At 43.2% G+C, this 23468-nt stretch overlaps 1 pseudogene; it reads left to right on the top strand.

Annotated features, from left to right (window-relative positions):
• Positions 1–246: 246 nt before the first annotated feature.
• Positions 247–22397, top strand: LOC129585176 (calcineurin subunit B type 2-like; annotated as a pseudogene).
• Positions 22398–23468: the final 1071 nt, after the last annotated feature.

Here is a 23468-nt window from a genome sequence, read left to right as displayed (position 1 = left end):
CTCGTAGACCTCCATGCTGAACGAAATTCTAAATCGCAAATCAAACGTTTCTATCAAAACACTTATAAACTTTCGTTTTCAAACAACTTTTTCATTTGCTGTATTGAATGAATTTGAACAAGAAAACACCAAACCTGCAGCTGTTTTCCTAATTCCCAAACTCAAAAGCGCCTCCTGGCATACAGTAAGTGGCGTACGTGCAAGTACTCTACACGATAAGAATTACTTCGGTACCTCAGACTGCTACTATACAAATAATACCCTGCAAAATATTAGAGCATTCTACGTGAAGCCATACCGAGTCTCTAGAAAAGAATTCTTCGCACAGAGACAAAAAATTTGGAAATCGAGAAACTCAGGAACTGCGAATTGCACAGTGGCGTTATTGCTGCAGAACGAGTCGATAGAGTCGCGTGTGACCATGTGGCCGACCACCGCAAGCGGACGCAAGCGGAAGTCCTGTATTTACTTCTACCATTGAAAATTGTAGTGTAGTGACTTTTACTTTCTATGGTATTAGCTTCGCTTAGGAGACCCCTCGACGAAATTTCTCTCGCGAGAATACATCTTGGCGTGTGGTGAATCATTGTGACAGGAAGTACTGCAATCATGGGAAACGAGGCATCTCTGCAGCTGGAAATGTGCAGCACATTCGACGCCGAGGAAATCCGACGTCTTGGGAAGCGTTTCAAAAAGCTGGATCTGGACAATAATGGTTCACTGAGTATCGACGAATTCATGTCCCTCCCGGAGCTGCAGCAGGACCCGCTAGTCCAGAGAGTGATAAATATTTTTGATACGGATCTGAACGGCGAAGTGGACTTTAAGGAGTTCATCCAGGGTGTCTCGCAGTTCAGCGTCAAGGGCGATAAGCTGTCCAAACTGCGTTTAGCCTTCTCCATCTACGATATCGATCGTGATGGCTTCATTGCCAACGGGAGCTCTTCCAGGTGCTGAAAATGATGGTGGGGAATAATCTGAAGGATCAGCAACTTCAGCAGATTGTCGACAAGACCATCATGTACGCCGATAAGGACGGGGATGGGAAGATCTCCTTTGAGGAGTTTTGTGCCGTCGTGGGGCACACGGATGTGCACAAGAAAATGGTGGTGGATATCATTTGAGGATGGGGAAGAGAATAACGAAGCAGGTGAGGAGGATACTCCCCTAGTCCCCTCTCACCAGCCTTTCCATTTGGCATTAGTATGCGATGTCGATCTCTTTCTGATAGAATTTAATTCATTAAAATGGAAATTATTGCCATATTTCGGTCCGGTGATTTAGGTGGTTAAAGATCTGCTTTTCTTTAAGTGTTTTACCTGTAATAAGCGTTTAAAGTTCTTGCTGTAAAAACCGTTTTAATGTTGTCGATTGTGTAGAAGAGTGGTGTTTAAACAGCTTCGGTATTACTATTCTCATTAGTTTCTCGGTTTTGATCTCTTCTTTTTGTGTGGTGGTTTTTATCTTTAGGAGTTGTGCCTGGTTTGGTTTGTCTCTGACAGCTGTTACTTGTTAGTGTTGTCTGTGGATACTGGATACATAAAAATCGCATCGCTCAAATATACGAAAAAATCGAAAACAACAATTCTGGAGTAACCGCTGGAATCTGAAGAATACTGAACTCTTCAGTTGGCAGCCCGGCCCACAGCCTCAGAAATATTAAAGGGGTCTTTGTAAGTTTAGTGGCATTTCGAGTTATAGATCATACACGAGTTCTGCCTTGCGCAAAAAATAGTAAAAGCCGAAATTACTTCTGCCATTAAAGATTTTACGGAAGCACTTCTGCATGCATCATCTCCAGAAGACAAGGTCATCCGGATTTCAGTTTCCCGGAGCGCCGCGCAAACAAACGGAATAACGTTTATGATCCAGATTCTGGAGCAGTAGTAGTTAAGACTAGCAGACCCCGCGCAAATTGCGCGGAATAAAAATAGTTCAAAGCAAAAAGCAATTGTTTTCAACTACGTCTATACGTCTAAGTAGTTTTATGCGGAAATTATAGATTTATCATGTTACTGTTACTAGTATTACAATGTTACTGGACTGCCAGGACAACCCTATATAGACATTTGCATATGAAGTTTTTCAAATGTTTCTCGCGGAAGTGGTCCGGCTTCGGTTTAGTTCTTCAGAACGAATCCTTCGCACCATAGCAGTAAATAACTGATCAGCTATCAGAATAGTACTGGGAAAGAGCATGGATTTTCCCGTCAAATATATATATATATATTTTATATATATATATATAATATATATATATATATATATATATATATTATATATATATATATATATATTATATATATATATATATATATATATATATATATATATATATATATATATATATATATATATATATATATATATATATATATATATATATATATATATATATATATATATATCATCTCTCTCTCTCTCTCTCTCTCTCTCTCTCTCTGTGTGTGTGTGTGTGTGTGTGTGTGTGTGTGTGTGTGTGTGTGTGTGTGGGTTTTCCTGTCTGTGCTGTGTCTGTGCCGGACAGAGGGCAGTGGTGTGCACCTGCTTGCTGCACCTTGTTAGGCTGGCTTGCATAACATTAGTTAATGCAAGCCAGCCGTTCGTAAGCGCCATTTTTCCACCGTGTGGATGCAAGTTGGTTTTTGAATCTCCTCGATTCAAATCGCTAAAAGTAAGTATTTAATTATTAAATTTTGTATATTTGTATGATTATAGTTTATATAATATTATTCTGTTTTCAGATTCCGTGTGTATGTGTTTGGTGTCGTTTGTGGGAACGGATTGTCGTGCGTGAGCTCCGTTTGGAAAACGTATGTGCAATTTTTCTTCCATTTATTTTATACATATATAATTATAATAAAGTTAATATTTGATGTTATATGTTATAATATGATGTTATAAATGTTACAATATGATATTTTATACACTAAAATGAAAATAACACAAGATTTCTTATTTACAGTGCGTATTTGCGTTTTTGTACACAAGCATTCGCTGTGTGTCTGTGTCTGTGCGTCGTGCCTTCCGACCACGTTTCCGCCAACGGAATAATGTTAGTACCATTTAAATTTAAATACATATTATATATATTTCTACTGTTTTCTTGTCCACAACAGAAATCCTTCTTCACTTCCGTTTTTTTTGCCGTCTATATCGGAACCATTCCGGATCGCCAACGGACAGACGTTAAGGTAAAATCAATGAATTTCCTATGGTATTTTCACACGACTTTTATTTCTTAATTTTTTCGCAGAAGCATTATTTCTTTATTTATAACATTATAGGATTTTCTTGGTAAATCTTCTATTAGAATATAAAAAAAACCAGTTGCATATAACATGGATACAAATTGCAGTAGAATATTTAATTTGAATGACTGCGCCGGAAGTGTGTGCAGTTGGTGTTCTCAACTGGAAATAGAACCAGTGTTCCCGACCTCCGCATTTCAAATAATGTTCGCTCAGGTTTCACGGAAACCGAGGAAAATAAATTTTTTGAATGCAGCAGGGAGGCGAGGAAATCGGGTTTTGGTTTACCCGAATGGGGAAACCTCTGCCCGATTTTAATGTGAGGGCACGTTCACGTATCACGGTGTAGTCTAGGGGCCCCTGCGGGTCTCTCATTTCAGGGTCATACAAGGCCTCGACTCGTTACTGTTAAAGCAACGTCTGTGGGCGGTCGCCATTGAGTTTCTATGCAAGTGCAAGGGAACTCAGGGGCTCATAGGGATTTCTATCCGGCATGGTCCCCAATGACGATACCAACGTCTGTGGGCGGTCGCCATTGAGTTTCTATGCAAGTGCAAGGGAACTCAGGGGCTCATAGGATTTCTATCCGGCATGGCCCCAATGACGATACCAACGTCTGTGGGCGGTCGCCATTGAGTTTCTATGCAAGTGCAAGGGAACTCAGGGGCTCATAGGGATTTCTATCCGGCATGGCCCCCAATGACGATACCAACGTCTGCGGGCGGTCGCCATTGAGTTTCTATGCAAGTGCAAGGGAACTCAGGGGCTCATAGGGATTTCTATCCGGCATGGCCCCCAATGACAACACCAAATTCTGCTGGCCTCGAACCCGGTTCTCGACCGCGTTATGTACTGTATTTGCTCAGCGTGACATAACGGGTCGAACTGAAGTTTTTTTGTGCCTTCTATTACAGGCATATCAACTTTTCTTTTTTTCGTTTTTAAATAGTGGGTACCGTGATGGTACGCCCAAAGCTAACTCCGGTTCGTAACCGGAGTGTGCAGGCAAATGTTTTGCTGGAGAAGAAGAAGAACATCATCATCCGAAAGTCTATGACCCCATCGTCACAAGAAAATATGAAAAATTGCCCAAAGTGTCGTCAAAAACTTGTGGATAACCATATAATTCGAAACTGCCCTGAACTCTCCAACCTGTTTGACCAGCTAGTGACAAAAAATCCAACCGAAGCTAAGTACAATGAAAACGCCCTTAACGAACTTGATTGCCCCACCACGGGATTAACTGGATGTTTGGATCAAGTTACCAGGGCTCTTGCCCGCCGTTCCGGAATAAGGTGCACCAACATGTACGATACCAAACGATACAACTCACATATCCCTGGTCGCTTGTTCGGCGACAAGTGGGATCTCGACTTTCTCGCGAGTTCACTCAAATTCCTAGCGTTCTCAAAATGTTTGAAGCTTTAACCTTGAGAGGAATTTCATGATTTTCATGAAATGCAGTAGCCGACAAATGCTGAAGAGAAACCTTTTTCACTCTGCAGTTATGGTTTACTCGAACACAGGTTAGTAGATTTCTTTCCGTTCTATTATCTTTTTTAAACAACGAAAAAAAAAAAAAAAAAGAAAAAAAATTTGACTGTTTTAGGAACAAAAATCAACATTTCAGTTTTCGATGGTAGCGGAAGTTATGGCTCGATCTCCGAGCCAAATTGTGTGGGATTCATCAGGACAGTCCTGGAAGAATCTAAGGTGTTTCCAACTCTTCATAAATTCTTCGCGGATCAGTGGCTACCGACAATTCCGCGGAAGTTCCACAATTTTCTGCCGGATAGTGTCCAACACGAAAAGCCTGTACTTGGAAAAGCCTGTACGTACCTTTCCAGATATTTTGTTCATACCGTTATGGAAAAGGTCATGGCAGGCCATGACTTGCAAGCTTCTCTCCGCGAAGTCGGCGTCAGTGTTCAGTTGATGGGGCACCGAGTAAATTTTAGCCGTCAAGTCACATCGCAACAGATTACCGAGATCTGTAACCATATCCGAAGTGCAATAGGAGGCGACTACTTCAGAAGGGCGTATGAGAAACTAAGGTTGGTAGATCGGAATCTATTTCGCTATGCTAGAAGGCATTTAGTAACATAATAAATATGGTTTACAGACCCGCAACCGTGTCCTCGGCAGCATCTAGTTGTCAGATCGTCCGTACGGAGATGAACCACGAAAACGATCCAATGAATGATGATGGATTTGAATTCCATTTATTCACAAATCCTTACTCGCCGCCTGGTCAACAGCCATCCACAACACATTCACCAACCAATCCATTCCGATGGTCGCAAGTCTACACACCACTGCCGCAATCCTCAGCAGCTACTGAGGCTAATAATCAGTCTCTTCAATCAACGTCTCAGGATGTCGATTCTAGCATGCATTGGTCGCAGGTCTTCACCCCGCCTCAACCTCCTGCCGCGGTGGCACAGTCTGGTGGTGGTGGTGGTGGTGGTGCACAACCCGCGAATAATAATCAACTAAACGCCGATGCGGATGCAGCCATTGCAGCGAATATGGTATCGGACGAAGAACTGCTTAGTCCGGCTGTTCAAGAGCAAGCCGGAACGTTTAGCCCCCAGCCAGGACCGTCAGCGCCTCCAACCATACACGACTGGTCTGATACGTTTACGCTTAAAAAGGTGGCCCACAACCGGAACAAGAAATTCAACCACGATCAGTACTTTTACAGTCTAAAGATCAAATCGCTCCCGCAAGAGTTTGACACGGTGACGTCTTTGCAAGCGCTTCCGGAGATTTTTCAGGCCGTATGGGAGCTTTGCTCGAAAGATTTCAACCCCACTGATGCTGTCTGTGTGACGATATTTACGAAGACCATGGAAAATCCCATGCATCTCAAGATGCAATTTTTCAGTAATTTTAATCCACGTGACCTGACAGAAATGGTGATGAAGATAAACTCTGGTGGCCTTTTTTGTATCGACGACTCGTTGCGCTTGATAATTCAGCGTACCGTTATCCCTGCCGGAGGCGCTGCGAAGCGCAAGCATATCCACTCATCACACGACCGGAAAAGGTTTGCACGATCTATTGTGCAGGTGAATGTGGGAAAAAATCTTTGTTTGCCAGCTTGCCTTGTTCTAGGGCAATGTCATCACGACCCGAACAGGGATCGCGCGTACTGGCGCACTCTCACCAATAAGACCAGCTTGAAATTGCAGAAGAAAGCTTGTGAACTTGTTAATGAAGCAGGTCTGGATGTCGGGAAAAAATTCTCAATCCTGGACATTGATAAATTCCAAAAGACGGTCTTGAAGGACTATCAGATCAAGGTAGTCGGGGCTGAGCAAGGAAATATAGTGATTGCCAAATTTCCCGAAAAGCAAGAGAAGCGCAAGGTCATTTATCTACTCTACGAAGATGGCCATTTTGATTTAATCACCACACCGTCTGGATTTCATCAGCGTGCATATTACTGTCACAGCTGCGATAAGGCCACCGACCACAAAGAAGAGCACCGCTGTCCAGGATATTGTCCAAAATGTTATCGGCCCCGAGAGCAGTGCCCGGAACCGGAGCCAAAGGATCGCGTGTTCTGTCAAAAGTGTAAGCGGGAGTTCAACAACAACGACTGCTTCGACATCCACGAGAAGCGGCGTCAGAACGGACGCACCTATTGCCAGGATTTGTTTATATGTCCGAAGTGTGGAGTTTTTGTCAGTTTCCTTACTCGTAAATTCAAAATTCATGAATGCGGTGAGATGTTTTGCCATCCATGCCAAGAGTGGGTGAAACAGGCCACCCACAAATGTTACCTAAAACCGTTGGAACCGCGCATGCACGGAGAGCAGAACCGTTTCGTTTTCTTTGATTATGAAACGTATTTGGACACGGAAGGGATACACAAGCCGTGTTATGCAGTCGCACAATATTCTACTGGAGAAGAGTTTCGGTTTCCGCCTGACGGGGTTCCGATGGCAGGATACGACGTTCAGAAAGAATTTGGTGAATGGGTTTTTTCCGAAAAGCATCGTGGAGCCACATTAATCGCCCACAATTTCCGTGGCTACGACGGCCACTTCCTTTTATCTTATCTCATTGAAAACAATCTCAAAGGAGTGGAAGTCATACGACGGGGGAGTCAGATTCTGGACCTTCGGTATCCTGCCCTGGAGATCTGCGCTCGTGACACCTTAAACTTTGTCATGACAAAACTTTCGAACTTTCCGAAAGCCGTTGGCCTAGCCGAATGCGAGCAGAAGGGTGACTTTCCCCACCGTTTTAATAAGCCGGACAATTGGGATAAAGTTCTACCGTTTCCAGACCTTGAAGACTATATGATCGATGGTTTGAACCGCGCGGATAGACGAAAGTTTGAACAGTGGTACACCGAGGAAAAACAGGCGAAAGGTTAGACTGTGAATTTTATTTTTTCTAAGGTTTTTGTACCGTTTTTCAATTATTTTTTTTTCTGCAGTTGTTTTTGATTTTCGTGCGGAAATGGCAGGCTATTGTTCGAAAGATGTTACAATCCTCAGGAAATGTGCTCTGCAGTTTCGAGACAACTTTATTGCCATGACGAACGTTGATCCGTACCAAAATGTTACGATCGCTGCTGCTTGCTCAACTTATTTGAAGACTAAAATTCTTAAAAAGAAGGAAATTGCTGTCATATCCGCGAACGGATACCAGCCAAATCGTAGGACAAGTGCAGAGGCGACTCAGTGGCTTGAATGGCTACGGTTGGAACATCCGAACATCGAGCACGGACGGAACGGTAAAGAACGGAAATTCGATCGGTATTTTGTTGATGGTTTTGACCCTGATACGAACACGATTTATGAATACAACGGCTGTGTCCACCACGGACATCCTACGTGCACCAACGAAGATGACCGGACACCGTTTTCGCTCAAGAAAATGTCAGAAGTGTACGAGCAGTGGATACGAAAGAAGCTTTATTTGGAAGGGATGGGGTACAATGTGGAAGAAAAGTGGTCTTGCGAATGGCTGCAGGAAAGAAAAGATCCGGACATCCAGCAGTTCCTGTTCAGTCAGAATCTACGCGATCCTCTGCAGCCTCGTGACGCGTTTAAAGGAGGCCGCACCAATGCGTCATGCTTATTCAAAGAAATTCAAGACGATGAGCAAATTCTTCACTACGACATCGTTTCCCTGTACCCATTCATCAACAAGACAGCCGAGTATCCAATTGGACATCCAAAAATAATCGTATCCAACTTCAAACCCGTAACTGAGTATTTCGGTCTTGTTAAATGCAAGGTCCTACCACCGACCAGGATTCGATACCCCGTGTTGCCAGCAACCGTAAACAATAAGCTGATATTTACACTTTGCCGAACGTGTGCGGAAAAAAGCGTGAACGATTACTGTTCGCACTCGGATGAAGAAAGATCATTCGAAGGAGTCTTCTGTACTCCGGAATTGCACATGGCACTCAGACAGGGATATCAGGTCAAGGAAATATATGAAGTGTGGCATTGGAGTGAGACTCGGGTTGGCTTGTTCAAGGAATACGTGGATAAGTTTTACAAAGAGAAGTTGGAAGCCAGCGGATTTCCTGCAGGCTGCACCACGCAGCGACAGAAAGAGTTGTACGTTCAAGAAGTTGCCCTCCGCGATGGAATTCTTCTCGATATCAATCGTATTGAAGATAATCCTGCCAGGCGCGCCGTTGCTAAACTCATGTTGAACTCTTTTTGGGGAAAATTTGGTCAAAGGGATAATTTGCAACAAACCGTGTTCATCTTCTGCGTGAAAAAATACCTCGATCTGATACGATCCAAGTCCGTCGAAATCCACAATGTTCATGCCGTCACTGCTGAGTGTATGATGGTAACTTACTCTCAGAAAGATGACTATAACGAAGGTAGCAACTGTGCCAATCTCGCAATCGCAGCATTTACGACCAGTCATGCCCGCATCCAGTTGTTCAAAACCATGGCCAAACTTGGCCCTCGGCTTCTCTATTTCGATACAGATTCGGTAATTTTTGTCCATAAAGAAGGACGTTGGCTTCCAGATATCGGCAGCGGTCTTGGCCAATGGAGCAGTGAGTTAAAGCCAGATGAGCACATTGTCCGGTTTGTATCCTGCGGTCCGAAGGTATACAGTTACGAGACCAATACCGGCCGAATCCAGTTGAAGGTTAAGGGTATGACACAGAACGGATACACTGAAGATATCTTGAACGACGATCTTCAGCGCACCGGACAGAAGCTGGATTTCGCCAAACTAACCGAAATCCTAGAGGGCGCTACGCTACCTGTATGCATTAAAACAAAACTTAAAAACTTCTCCAGTAATTACTATCAATTTTTGCGCAGGTTGTGTACCCAGAGTACATTAAACGGAACTTTAAAGCACAAGAAATTTCCACCATTCGTCTTAAAAAGCATCTACGTATGGTGTACGACAAGCGTGTGCTACTGGAGGATTTCACCACAGTACCTTTCGGTTTCAAGAACCCGGTAAGCGTGTTCAGTCACGTCTGTGCCGCTGTGTCAGATCAATAGTCAGATGTTAATGAAGAATGCGATGATACAAAACACTCAGGACGGCGTGCAGACTTTTATGCTTATATTTAGTTTTCATTTTACTACTCACAGGACCCGCAGCCACCGTAATGGACTTGTATCTGGAAGACGCAACGACCGTGTGGTACGAGATTAAACGTGACTCGTACATGGGATTTCACAAGAAGACCAGTGCCGTATCATTCTGCAAGACCTTTTCGACTGAAGCTGACCAACGCTTTGTGTATACTGCCATGGAATTATCTTCGTCCGTTGTTTCGCAAATACTTCATCACATTTCTGATGGCACTATTCAGGATCTTTTGGATTCTTCAGTGTTAAAATGTAAGCCGATGGAACTTTTCTTGCATGGTGATGGGGCTAATGATAATCTTAAGATTACTTTCAAGACTGGAAAATTTTTCTGCATTTATTTTTCTCAAGCCAGGAATAAAGCTGTGTTGAAGTTTTCGCACGATAAATTCTCTACTATTTTTTCAACTCTTCGTTTGATGTTTTGATGCACTTATTTTTATAAAAAAAAAAAGAGAAAAAAGCCCAAAAAAAAATTAACAAAAGAGAAAAAAAATTACAAAAAAAAAAGCCTTGTTTAAAAAAAAAAAAAAAATGGAAAAAAAAATCAAAAAAAAAGCAAAAAAAAAAGGTGTGGGGGAAAATGATAAAAAAAAAAAAAAATGGGGGAAAAAAAAGGGCAAAAAAAAACCCCCATCTGTACCTGTGTTAGGGATGCCTGTTAAGGCAATCTGACACGGCTACAGTTGAGGAATCATTGCTCGAAAATCTGTAATTTCAGTTACTGATTTACCAGTGGCAGAAGTTTACGAAGATTTACAAGTCAGACACAGTCGCAACTTACGTCAGAATTGAACGAACTAACATATTTGAAAATATATCAGGGACAGGGTGGTGTACAAAGTAAGTTTGACTCTCTCTTTTTCTTCGGATTTTTTCTGTTCAATTGCAAAAAAAAAAAAAAAAAAAATGGTGGATCCTAAAGATTTGGAACCTACGTATACGCATTATCGTCGTGACTATCAGGACGAGGTAGTCCTTTTCAATTCGAACATGATGGACGTGAATAAGCGCATAGAGACGTTCTTTGGCTTTTTAAATCTGTTCCCTGGTCAGGATATTTACCAGATGGCTGAGGCAGGGTTCTATCACCGCGGTGCTGGTCGGTTGTATTGTTTTACTTGCGGATTGGGGGTTGAAGATCTCCTACCTTTTGAGGATATCAGTGTGCATCACGCAAGATACAATTACACGTGTGAGCATCTAAATACTGTAGTTAGCAAGAAATTTATAAAGAATGTACTGGATGTGCAAGAGCAGCTAAGCGGATGGATGCTTAGTCGATGGAATCGGAGAGTTTTGAATTTCCACTGTGGTTGTGATGACTCCGAGGATCAAGTTGATGGGCCATATGCTCATTCCGATATGGAACTGGACAATCTGCCGGATGTCAGTGAAGTGAAACCCGTTGATGGTGTCGATATCTGTCCCCCATATCCTTAATCATACTTTTCTTATGGGTAGAGGCGAATATGGCAGAAGTATGTTGAAAGTTATCTAGCACGGCGTTTGTGACACATATTTTACACTTGCTTTTATTTTTGTTCTTCTTGCAGTCAATAATATTTACCTTATCTTACACAATGGATTTTCCCGAACTGAAGTACCAGTTTCAGGACGGCAACGTCAAGTGCTATGAGATCACCAGCAAATCTTCATTATGGTTTGATACAATCGGTAACACTGTTATTCTTGCCCGCAGTCCCGCTTCTGACGGACTTAGTACTGCCCGGCAGAAAGGTATTATACTGGACTTACCTGCCATTAATAATCTACTCCTATTGCTAAACGAAGGCAAAATTCGATTGGGTTTGGACGCTGCGTGCATTGGACAAACCCCAAAGTACGCCCACATAAAAGATGCCAACGATACGGTTATCGATATTAAACTGGCTTACCACGCCTCCTTTGGACGTACGATCTCTATCTCGCTTGAGGGAGCCTTAATTATGCTGGGATACCGGAATTTTCGGAGCGTGTGCAAACTGCTTAGCCAACTTATTCCTAAACCGTAAATAAATTTGTTCGAACTACTTATTTCCTATTATTATTTATAAAATCATCTAAGAAAAAATGTAAAAAAACCATAAAAAAAAAATAAAAAAAATAAAAAAAAAGAGGGCGTTGCCCCAAAATCTGCGATACTCTTAGCTTGTCTGCGGCCAAGCTGAAAGTATTGTGGTTTCTGGGTAGCACTCTAAATTAGGAAAGTTCCAGATTTCTTTAGAAGGCGGATCTTGACTTCTGATTGGCTTACGGTGCACGGAAATTCCTGCTTCTGCTCCGTAGCAGATATGAACGATGAAATGCATATAAAAGGGTATGAAGGAACAGGTCTGAAATCAGTCTCACTTCATTTTCAGTTTTGCACGGTTCTTATTTCATTCTACTTGGAAAATGATTCACCATATCATAACTGTTGTTGTGTTTGACTGCAAGTTTGATCTGCAGAAAATTGCATCGTCCACTAAGTGTACATCTGTGAAGGATTTTAAGGCGCTCAATCTTACATCTTATGATGGGAGCTATTGCCAAGTTTTCAGTTCGGGCAAAGCGATCATCAATGGTGGTACTTCTGAAAAAGAAGTACGCACACTGTTGAAGCGATACCGTTTTCGCTTAACCCATCTTGGTTTTTTCGGCCAAAGTTCTCAGCAAGCGCATTGCAAACATCATGGCGACGTACAACCATCAGCATCCTATTAATCTGTATAAATTTGCGAAAGCCAACAGCCTGTATTACGAGCCAGAACTGTTTGATGCGGCCAAAATGCGATACGACGATCTTGGAATCACGGTTAAAGTGTTTAGTTCGGGAAAGTGTACGATTTTAGGCGCCAAGAGTGTCAAAGCAGTAAACACTTGCATTGACCGCCTCCGATCCACTCTCCCTTCTAATCCGCCACCGTCTCCTGACTTTGATCTAAGTGCCGTGCGCAAAAAACGAAAATCTGTTACCTCGGACATTGACGAGTTTGTCAGGAACTTGGAGGCGGAGCTCATGTGTGAGTCACTGGTTGGTGCCACCCCCACCACTGCTACTCAAGGTACACAGACCACACCTCGCAAGCGCAAGCGGCTGCCGGAGGCAGATATGATGTGCGAGTTCAAGATTAGTACTAAATCTGTTAGTCGAAGTACGCAGACCACACCTCAGAAGCAAAATCGGACCAATCCGGTTAAGGCTGATTTGAGTCAGCCTGTTCAGGAGGAAAAGTCCAACGAGTTGGAAGAATGGCTGAATGAAATTGACAAATGTGGAGAGGAGGAGCCAGTCCTTACTTTATCACAATGCGATAAACTGGTTGCACAATGGGAAAATAATTCCATCGGAATCGACCAGCGTGACGAGTGCAAAACGGAAGAAGATGAGTCAATTTTTACGTTAACACAGTGTGAGAAACTGGTTGCGCAGTGTCCTAATAGAACTGTCGGCTTGTTTACCTTGCCCGAAGAATTGTTTTGAAAATTTCAGTTAATTTGCACGATTCTATTAAAAAAATGAGTTTTTCCCATCGCAAACTTTGACTTTTACGACTTGACGTTTCCGTTGACTCTGCATGCATTGCTACACATTTTTCTGAGTTTTCCACATACATGTTAGGCAGTTATTTGTATTCATTGTTCTGTTAAGAAAAACTCCATATATTCGTTTCAAGAAAATGCGAAAAAAGAGAGCTGAATTGCTCCAAATCGGTAGAAGTTTTAACTTGCCTGCGGTCAAGTTGAATCTACTGCTGTTTTGGTAATTTGCTCATTAAGCTGGTACAGGCTGCTAGGTTGCGTATATGTTGTAAACACTGTGTTACAACTTAACAAGGAATGGAGCGTGTAAATTTTGATTTTCGTTTCAAGACACCGTGTTCGGTGTACGTTTGTGGACCCACAATGTCTGGCAAATCTACTTTGATTATAAAGTTACTGAAAGAACCGCACAAGTACTTTTATCCTTGCCCCAAGCGTATTGTATATGCATACGGCAGTTGGCAGAATTTGTTCAAAGATTTCCCATCTTCTGTTGAATTAATATCTGATTTCAATAAACTGTTTGAAGAAGGATTTTTCAACCCTGTTGTCCCAACGTTACTCATTCTTGATGATTTGATGGAAGAATTAGCAAATAATGTAAAAGCCTCAACACTGTTCACGCGAGATGTGCATCATAAAAATGTGACTGCCATTTTTATTTCACAAAACTTGTTTAAACAAGGAAAAAGCATGCGTGATATAGCAGTGAATTCTCAATATCTGATTTTGTTCAAAAGTGTGAGAGACATTCAACAAATTCGTGTCTTGAGTCGGCAACTTGGCATGAAACATTTAGAGGACGCATACAAAAAGGCCATTAAGGAGCAATACGGATATCTGATTATAAACTTGCGACCTGAGACTCCGGATAATCTACGACTCCAATCGCATATTTTTAATCACAGACGTATTTATACACCATGAATCCATCAGAAATTTTTGATATAGTTCGCGCATTGCAAACAATGTCACCCATACAACGCAGGAACTATTTTGCACGATGTACCAAGAAACAAATGAGTGCTATAGAGGAGGCATGTTTAAATTTGCTAAAAATTCAGCCAGTCTTAGCAAAACAGAAGTCCACCAAGCTAGAAAATATGCAGCAAGCATTAAGCGACTGGCAGACCGCGATATTCCGCGAAAACGGAAACAGAAAATTTTGCAGCAAAAAGGCGGATTTCTTGGTGCCTTACTACCAATATTAGGAACACTGTTATCTACATTCATTGCAAAATGAAGACGTATGTGCTCGTACCGGAGACAGAATATAATACGGTGATGAAGCCGTGTCCAACACCCTGGACGAAAGCGTATCAAATTCGGAGCGAGATCGAAAGACATTTGCAGCACCAAGACAACACCGAAAGAAACCCTAGTGTACAAAAGCCTCCTCAATTGGATCTCGTAGCCTCGCAACCGACACCGGTATCAATCCAAACGGAAATCCCTAGTGCACCGTTGCGGTCAACCATTACTCACGATCATGCCGCACAAGTGGATACCGTACCCATGGTTCAGTATTTTCCCGAACCTAAACCTCTAACGGTAGACACTCAAGCACAATCCGATCCAATCGAACCTACGGTTCAGTATATCGAAAAGGAAAAGCCTGTATATTATCCGGTGTCCGTGCCTCAGTATATCAATGTACCGGGAAGACCAATTGTGCGGCATGTTTATAAACCTCAGCCAAAGAATAAACGGATTTCCAAGCAGGCCCGTATTAAAAGTACATCTAGCACGATGCGGCAACCAAATCTGTCTAAAATAACTAAAGGACCAGCATTACCTGCCCTGTCTTACAACACCCTAAACCCGCAGCCTGTGTATCAAAATGTTCCAATGCCCACAGCAAGCAATCCGTACTGGGAATTACGCAGTCCTTCTCCTACGCTGGCTTTAGCTGATAACACTACTGTACCGAATGTTGAATGGCCAGAAAGTGACGATGATTTAGATTCTTTATATGCGATACCATCCGCAGCCTTAGTACAGCCTTTAACGTACGAGCAGCCGCAGCTACCTACTAGTTCAAGCCGGAAAGCTATCACATATGCGCAGCCACAATTGCCAACATCTCAGCAATTGGAAGCTTTGACCTACGAGCAGCCAAGTATTGCAGCACCTGCGGCCAGAAAAGCGCTTACTTTTCAACAGCATAGTTTGCCAGCACCGACAGTCACGCCAGCATTGACATATAGGGCACCAAACAAAACCCCCGTTCCAGCAATTTTATACAAGCCAGAAGAAATAGTGCCGCTGCGAAGCAAGAAAGCCAGGAGTGATAACCAGCCTCCAACAAAGAAACATAAAACACAACACCAGACAGGCGGTGGTGGTTGGATATCTTTTGCATAATGGTTTCATTGGATGATTTGTATTTGGACCCCTCTAACCCAGGTAGCTTGGGCGGAGTTCAGCGTCTGTACGCGGAAGCTAGTAAACACGGATTCACAAAAGAGCAAGTTGAACGATACTTGCAGTCAAAAGACACCTACACCGAACACCGGCCGCACCGCTCAAAATTCGAAAGAAGAAAAATCATATGTGTCGGCGTAAACGATCAACATCAAATTGACCTTGCCGATATGCAGAAGTTTTATAAGGAAAACGATGGAGTGAAGTACCTGTTAACCTGCATAGATTGTTTCTCACGATATGCATGGGCGATTCCTGTAAAATCGAAGAAACCAAAGGAGATCGTTCGAGCGTTGGAAAAAATCTATGGAGATTTACGTACACCGCCGCTAAGATGTCAGAGCGATAATGGAAAAGAATTCACAGCAAAGGAAGTTAGAGATTTCTTTCGCGACTGTGGAGTTAGTTTTTTCACCACAAAGAACGACGATATAAAGTGTGCGATGGTGGAGCGCTTCAACAGAACGCTCAAGGACAGACTTTATGTCTATATGACAGAGAAGCAGACCTACCGATACCTGGATGCACTGGATAATGTAGTATCAGCATATAATAACAGCGTGCATTCGGCTATAGGTTTTGCACCAAGTGAAGTGGACGTAGAAGAAGCTCGCGTTATTCGGGGGAAAATGCTTGAGGATGATGAAAAGGATACAATGAAACCTCCTGTTTTTGCTGTTAACGACTATGTGAGACTTGCCAAAAAAAAACTTACGTTTGAGAAAGGCTATGAAACAAACTACACGGAAGAGCTATTCAAAATAGTAAAAGTTGTCAAGAAAGGAAAGCAATGGTTGTATGCAGTTGAAGATTTATCAGGTGAAGCAGTGGACGGCCTGTTCTATCGTCAAGAGTTGTCGAAATTTATTATGACTGAACGACCAGGTCATAAAATATCACGCATATTAAGGACGAGAAAGCATAAAGGAAAGGAACAATATCTCGTGAGATGGTACGGTTACGGACCAGCTTATGATTCATGGGAAAATAAGGAGAATCTAAAATGAGTTTTTACATGTCATTACCAAGTTCTGCATCCAAGACGATATTCCCGGATAATCGTCCTGGCTGCTATACGACACAACTCGTCCGTTCAATTGACTTGGACGGATCGTGGGAGGTTGGACTTTCTGAACTAATTCTCCCGCCAATGGAAATGCGTTTTCAGTCAGATCTAAAGGTTGGGATAAGCAAACCATATATGCCGACTTTTGAAGTTCGTACGCTGCCAAGGAAATTATTCTACAGAGATGAATATGATTTAATCAGTAGCGTAAACGAAATGCTCACATACAATCCGCGTTTCGCTCGCAATTTGGACTTTCGCTACAGCAACCACGACTTGATTAACAGAGAGCCTAAAGATTTACCCCAAACAACGGAAGACGAAAAAAAGCAGTATGAAAAACTTCCTTTTGCAGCCATCAAAATTCAAGGAGATCATGGACAGCTTTTCGTGCGCGGTGACAGTCAAGTTATATTTGAAGGAGCGGAGTATACACGTGCCCTTGGATTACACGATAATTATCCTTATATGGGGATCGAAAAGGAACCTTTCGTGTTACGTCCACCAAAACATTGTCGCATTGTGAACATTTACTGTGATTTAGTGGAATATCAACTCGTAGGGGATGCAATGGTCCCTGTTCTGCGCACGTTGTGTACCGAAGCCAGTTCGTACGATGGTACTGTTCTGCGCTTTGAGAATCCGCATTACTTGCCTGTTCAAAAACAGACATTTAGCTCAGTGGAGATTGAAGTGACTGACGACAGAGGAGAAGAAATACGATTTCATAGCGGAGTAGCAGTGATTAAGTTACATTTCAGACCAAAAAGATATTAACCATGGTACTGAAAGAGCACCATTTTAGCGAATCTCGCTACACAGATTTATTTGCCAAACAGCATGGCTTCGGTATGCCAAAATACCGAGGCGCCCCAGTTTTTGGCGGCAGCTTCTGGGGGCGGGTGATTGGATTTGCTAAAGGTCTATTTAGCAAAGCTGCACCATACATTTCGAGCCTTGTAACCAAAGCACAACCACATATGAAGACAGTTGCTTCTAAGGCAGTGGAGTCGGTCATCGATACAGCAGTAGAGAAAGTTAACAAAAAGCTAAAAGAGTCCGCCGGCGAAGAAATGGGCATTAAGGGAGGACGCAGGCGACGGAGAGTACGAAGACACAAAGCGCAGAAAACACGTCGACAAGCAAAACGCACGCCAAAACGAAAAGGAACAAGAAAACGAACCAAGCGGCAGTTAGCAATCGACGCTATCGCTAATAGATTTTGACAAAAATGGCAATGATCGAAGCAAACTCGGAGCCTTCAATGCTACTGGAAAGCCATCTATTTTACCTGCCGGCAACACTGACAGAAAGATGGAATACGAAGGACTATGACATTGGACCAGCTCAAGCAACATTCGATTCAGCAAACGATATTGTTTTTACTATTGCTCCCTCTCTGAGTGAGTTGGTGAGCCTAGCGGATATTAGATTTAAGTGTGACTTGCACGTTACGAATAAGGATGGCGCAGATTTGAAGGACTCGGACTGTCTGGCACCAATTAACAACATTTTGCACAGCTTATTCCAATCTGTCACCGTTAGTATCGGTGGCAGGAATGTCACGGATACAAGCACGCTGTATCATTACCGTGCGTATCTAGAGTCGCTGCTCGGCTTTACGGATCAAGCTCAAAAATCGCAGTTAACTCTATCAGGATTTGCATTGGATAATAACTGGGAGAAGAAACCAGGTCATGTAACATCAGCGGATGCGGCGAAAGTGAACCGTTTCTGTAGCGATGGAGCTAACAAACGACGCGATTGGCTACAGAATATGAAACCGTTACAATTGTCAGGCAAGCTGCACTGTGATCTGTTTCAACAAGAAAAACCACTCCTGCCTGGAGTTGAGCTCACAATTAAATTGGTGAGGAACAAAATGAAGTGGTTTTGTTGCTGACAGTGATAGCAACGCCCCAAAAGCTGTGGCTATAAGAAATCCACGTTTGCAAGTAAGAAAATTTGAGCCATCTCCGGATTATTTTACCGCAATGAGCAAACAACTACTCAGCAACACAGTCAAATATCACATTGAGCGAGTGGTGATGCGTGAACATACACTTATTCTTGGACAGCAACAGGCTGTTTGGTCCAATATTGTAATGGGACAGTTGCCGAAAATTATGATTTTTGGCCTAGTGCCTAGTCGCTCGTTTGCCGGGAATATGCATCATCACCATTTAATTTCACGCACTGCAATTTAACGAACATTGTTGCCGAGATTGACGGTCAGCTATTTCCCACACAAGGCTACAATTTAAACTACGAGAAAGGCAGCTCTATACAAGGCTATGAAGGCTTGCTTGATACACTTGAACGTCTTAACGAAGGAGCGGGTGAATTGCCAATAGACCGCGAACAGTACAACAAGGGGGGATTCTGCCTATACGGTTTCGATTTCACACGTGGACACACAGGACGAGGAGCAATGTCCTTATCGCGTCACGGAAATCTGAACATACATTTGAAATTTGCTAAGGGTTTGGAGGAAAATGTTGTTTGTGTTGCCATGCTAGTATTCGATAACGTTATAGAAATCAACAATAATCGTCAAGTCATTTTTGACTTTGCACCATGAACAACATACAGATCCAAGACGCGCTACAGAGAGATCCGAAAATCCGCGAGATTTTTATCGGAGTGTATTCTGCCAACAGAATCCCAGACAAGGAATTTCCCGGCGCTTACATTGTCAATACGGAGGTGGAGGGCGATCCCGGACAGCACTGGGTTGCATTCTACTGTGTTTCACCAGGCATACTTGAGGCTTTCGATTCATACGGTGAAAACCCATCCGTTTACTCGCAGCATATCAAGAACTGGATGGGGGACGATTTTGTTATTTTATCAAACACGGAGCGACAAAGCGTAAACAGCACAGTATGCGGCCAATACTGTATGTTTTTTGTTACGCTACGCTGCTACGGATATACATACAAGGATGTCATGTCAGCGTTAACCAAGCATAAAGGAGTGAACGATGTGTTCGTATGCAAATTTATTAACAAGTTTTTCAGTATGCGAACACGAGTGAAAGACCGGAACTTTATAAATGGACTTCTCAAAAATTAACAGAAAGCAGGTCGCAGGTACCGTTTTCTGGGTGATTATGTTTGGCCTCCTCCTCAGTTTCTATTCCCTGCAAATCTATCAATCCATTAGGGGAAACAGAAATATAACGGAAATCGATATCAAGGCTTCGAAGGACGTGACAGAAGCGTTTCTAAATACTCTGAGATTAACGTCAGATGAAATCGGCGGAAACAATTCGACAAGCTACAATGGATAAAAAAGATTTCATATTCTACAGCATTGTCTCGACATTATGCATCATTTTGTGGACGTTGGAAGTGTATGTTCAAATCAAGATGACATCACAGCTGCCTAGTGATCCGGTTATGATCCCTGAAGTCATGTTCAACAAAATTTTTCATAACGTAACTAGCCTACTGGGTGGACGACAAATATACAGAATAACCGGGTACGGACCTTTGACTGTTTAAATAAAAAGGGCAGATGTTAAGCTACTCTCAATGTGCAGATCCATGAAGGTATGAGTATGTCAGAAGACAACCAGGAAATAGCAATACGTATCATTACGGTGGACATTCAGTATTAAACAAACCAGTTTTCTCCCTCTCACTAGAGCTAAGAATGTCCTCAATCAAGCCACAACCTGAAGACGCTATGTCCGTTAACACAGAGGAGAAGGACGGTGTGAAGTATTATCATTTTACCGATACTCTGTGCATGGGGTGGCGTGCGGCTAACAAGTCGTTTATGCTTGTACGGGTATGCCCTGGCGGTTTGGTGAATAATGATCCCAATGAAGGTTTTGAACAGTCTGTTGAGAGTATGGATGAGTATGATGTGCGTGTGGCTCGCAAACTTATTAGGATGGAACTCTCCGGTGAGATGCCCCAGACACTTGTCAAATCGATTAATCGTTGGCAACCTGTTGTTCGGGTAATCACTGATGCCAAGCGTAAAGATTTGTTCATCAAAGTGAATGGACGTGCGATGAATAAGCAAGCACAGATCTGTTTTATACGTCCAGCCAATGGTGGACCCGTGGAAATATCTGTATTAGAGTTCCGGATGCTTTGTGCAACTCTCATGACACTGATCGATCAGTAATGGTAAGCGGCATAGTCAGAAGTTGTACAGAAGTAACATAGCCACTCTGAACGTCAGAAGTGTAGCGGTTACACACTTGTATCGCTATCTAGGAAAAACTAAGAGTCTATAATCACATATCTCGCCTTCTGCAGCCGCCAATATGGAGCGCCTATCTTTACCGTTGTTATGCCTTTCCCATGGCGTGCTATGGTATCACTTAACGGACAACATTCGCGTGGGTGTCAGAATACAAGATGGGCATCTTATTATCGGATCATTAGCAGCTCGTGGATCCAGTTGTAGTTTTATGCAAACCATCGGCGAGTATGATAAAGCAGTTGTTATACGGATGGCAAAGTTGTATGTGGACGGTACAATTCTTCGGATGTGGGATCGGGCTTTTACTTCACGGAAAACTCAGTGCTATCGAATCAGGACCGACACAGGGAGAACCGTTCGGATCCGTCTCAGACCACACTTATGGGACACAAACTGCTTCCGCATCACTAGTGCTGGGGCAGTGCCCTTGGATCTAACTTTTGTTCAGTTTAGTGGCCTATGTGCCAAATTAGCTGTTCTAACACTCTGAATAATTTTTTCCTATGAAATAAATAAAAAAGGCAAAAAAGCTTCAAAATGCAAAAAAAAAGAGGGCGTTGCCCCAAATTAGTGACGGTCTTAGCTTGTCAGAATAATTGACAGACAAGCTGACATCGTCACTATTTTGGGAACCTTTTTTGCATTAAGGATCGGCACTTGGATTAGAACTAGACTGAAAGTCAGCACAATTACTTATAATGGAGGCGGCTTTGGTAGAAGTTAGTTACCCCGGTTTTGAGGGGATCCGAACGTACCGGTTTGGTAATGGTAAAACAATTATTTTCTGGCACTACACAGTCGGTAAAATGGTCATTGCAAATAATATTTCGTCAGCTGACGAGCAAGGCTACACTCAGGCCAAAAAGATTGGAGTGATTCTTACCAAACGAGATCTAGAATTTTTGGAATGGTTGGTTCACATGGACCGCTATTCTCCTGATCTGGACCAAACCGAACATGTTTACAAAATAAACCAAAACCTAGAGATTATTTTGAAACCAGTGACTTCAATGTACACTCCTACTATAGAATTTAGACAATTGGATCGAGCAATTTTGTTGTCAGCATTCACCCTTATTCAAATCTTAGAAGTTGCAAGTTGAGGTATTAATGTGTTTTTGTGACGTTGTTTAATGCAGTACTTGGTTCAAGCGCTGCTGTTATTTCTTGTTACATGTTTTAATTTTTTCTAGATGAATCCAGTGAAGAAACCGACGAAACCGACGAAGCCGACGAACGCTGTGCAGCAGCGTGTGGACGAGCTCGAGCTACAAGTAGCTCGACTGACCTCGCAAAAAAATACCCTGGAAGCGCGCTGCAGTGCATCGGAGGACAGCTACGCCTCTCTGCTCCGCAGAACCACTGCGGAGCGCGAAGCCCTCCGGGAAAAGGAAGTGGAGGAAGCCAAGCGTCTTGCCGCTGAGAAGCGTGCGGCAATCAAGGAGGTCGCCGAAGGCGCACCCACCGTGGCAGCGGCAGTGAATGCCCGGGAGTAGCGGCCGCCGGGGTGGCGGTGGCCATGACTGCAACGTCGACTTCAACGTTGCAGCGAGCCGATCTGTTCCTGACACTGGACGGTGAAGTCCAGCGTTATTCGAAGCAGTTAATTGAACTGCTGGTGCGTAAATTAAAGTGTACAAAATATATATGTATAGATACATTATATACATATATGGCTGTATTACAGGGTAAGCAGGAGAAGTGTCGAAAGGTCATCGCGGAGCACGTGAACGCTGCCTTGGCTTTCAACCGTGGTGAAGTGCCACGGACGCTGAAGAAAGAATTCCGCTGGATTGCAGCGGAATATGTCCCCATCTATCCGGACGTTGCCAACCTGGAGCGCGACCAGAAGATCCGGGGGCTGTTTGGGAGTTGCGTAAGAGTGTGGTGGAGGCCGGCAACAAGGATGCCCAGCGGAAGTATGCGATGCTACAGGAGGAGGAGCGCAACCTGCTGCGCGGTGTGGCCCAGACGTTCGGAGAGTGGCGTGCGAAGCGTCTGCAGCAGTTGTGTGTGCGCCGCTTCGTGGAGCGCAAGCACAACAAGCGAGCACACCCGTACCTGGCGTTCTTGCCTCCCACGGATAAATAATGTGCCCTGTTTTGAGCGGAGAAATGGCGGCGTCGGCGGCGGCGGCGGCGGTGGCGGCGACGCGGTGGTGGGTCATTGTCGTTTGTTTGTTACATTGTTATTTTGACTGTTGCGTTGGTATGCAGTAAGTTGTGCATGTAGTCGTTTTGTCATTAGTGGTGTCGCGCATGTTGGTAATTGCCATTATTGTTTGTTAGTTTTGTTAGTGGGGAAATTTGTTGTGGTGACGGTAATAATTATTGTATTAATGATAATAAATTAATGCCGCCGACTGTTGGTCTTTGTTAA

Source organism: Paramacrobiotus metropolitanus, unplaced genomic scaffold, assembly GCF_019649055.1.
Source record: "Paramacrobiotus metropolitanus isolate TYO unplaced genomic scaffold, Prichtersi_v1.0 Parri_scaffold0000016, whole genome shotgun sequence".
Lineage (NCBI taxonomy): Eukaryota > Metazoa > Tardigrada > Eutardigrada > Parachela > Macrobiotidae > Paramacrobiotus > Paramacrobiotus metropolitanus.
The sequence above is the reverse complement of the archived record's forward strand: the minus strand, read 5'-3'. Positions and strand labels throughout refer to the sequence as shown.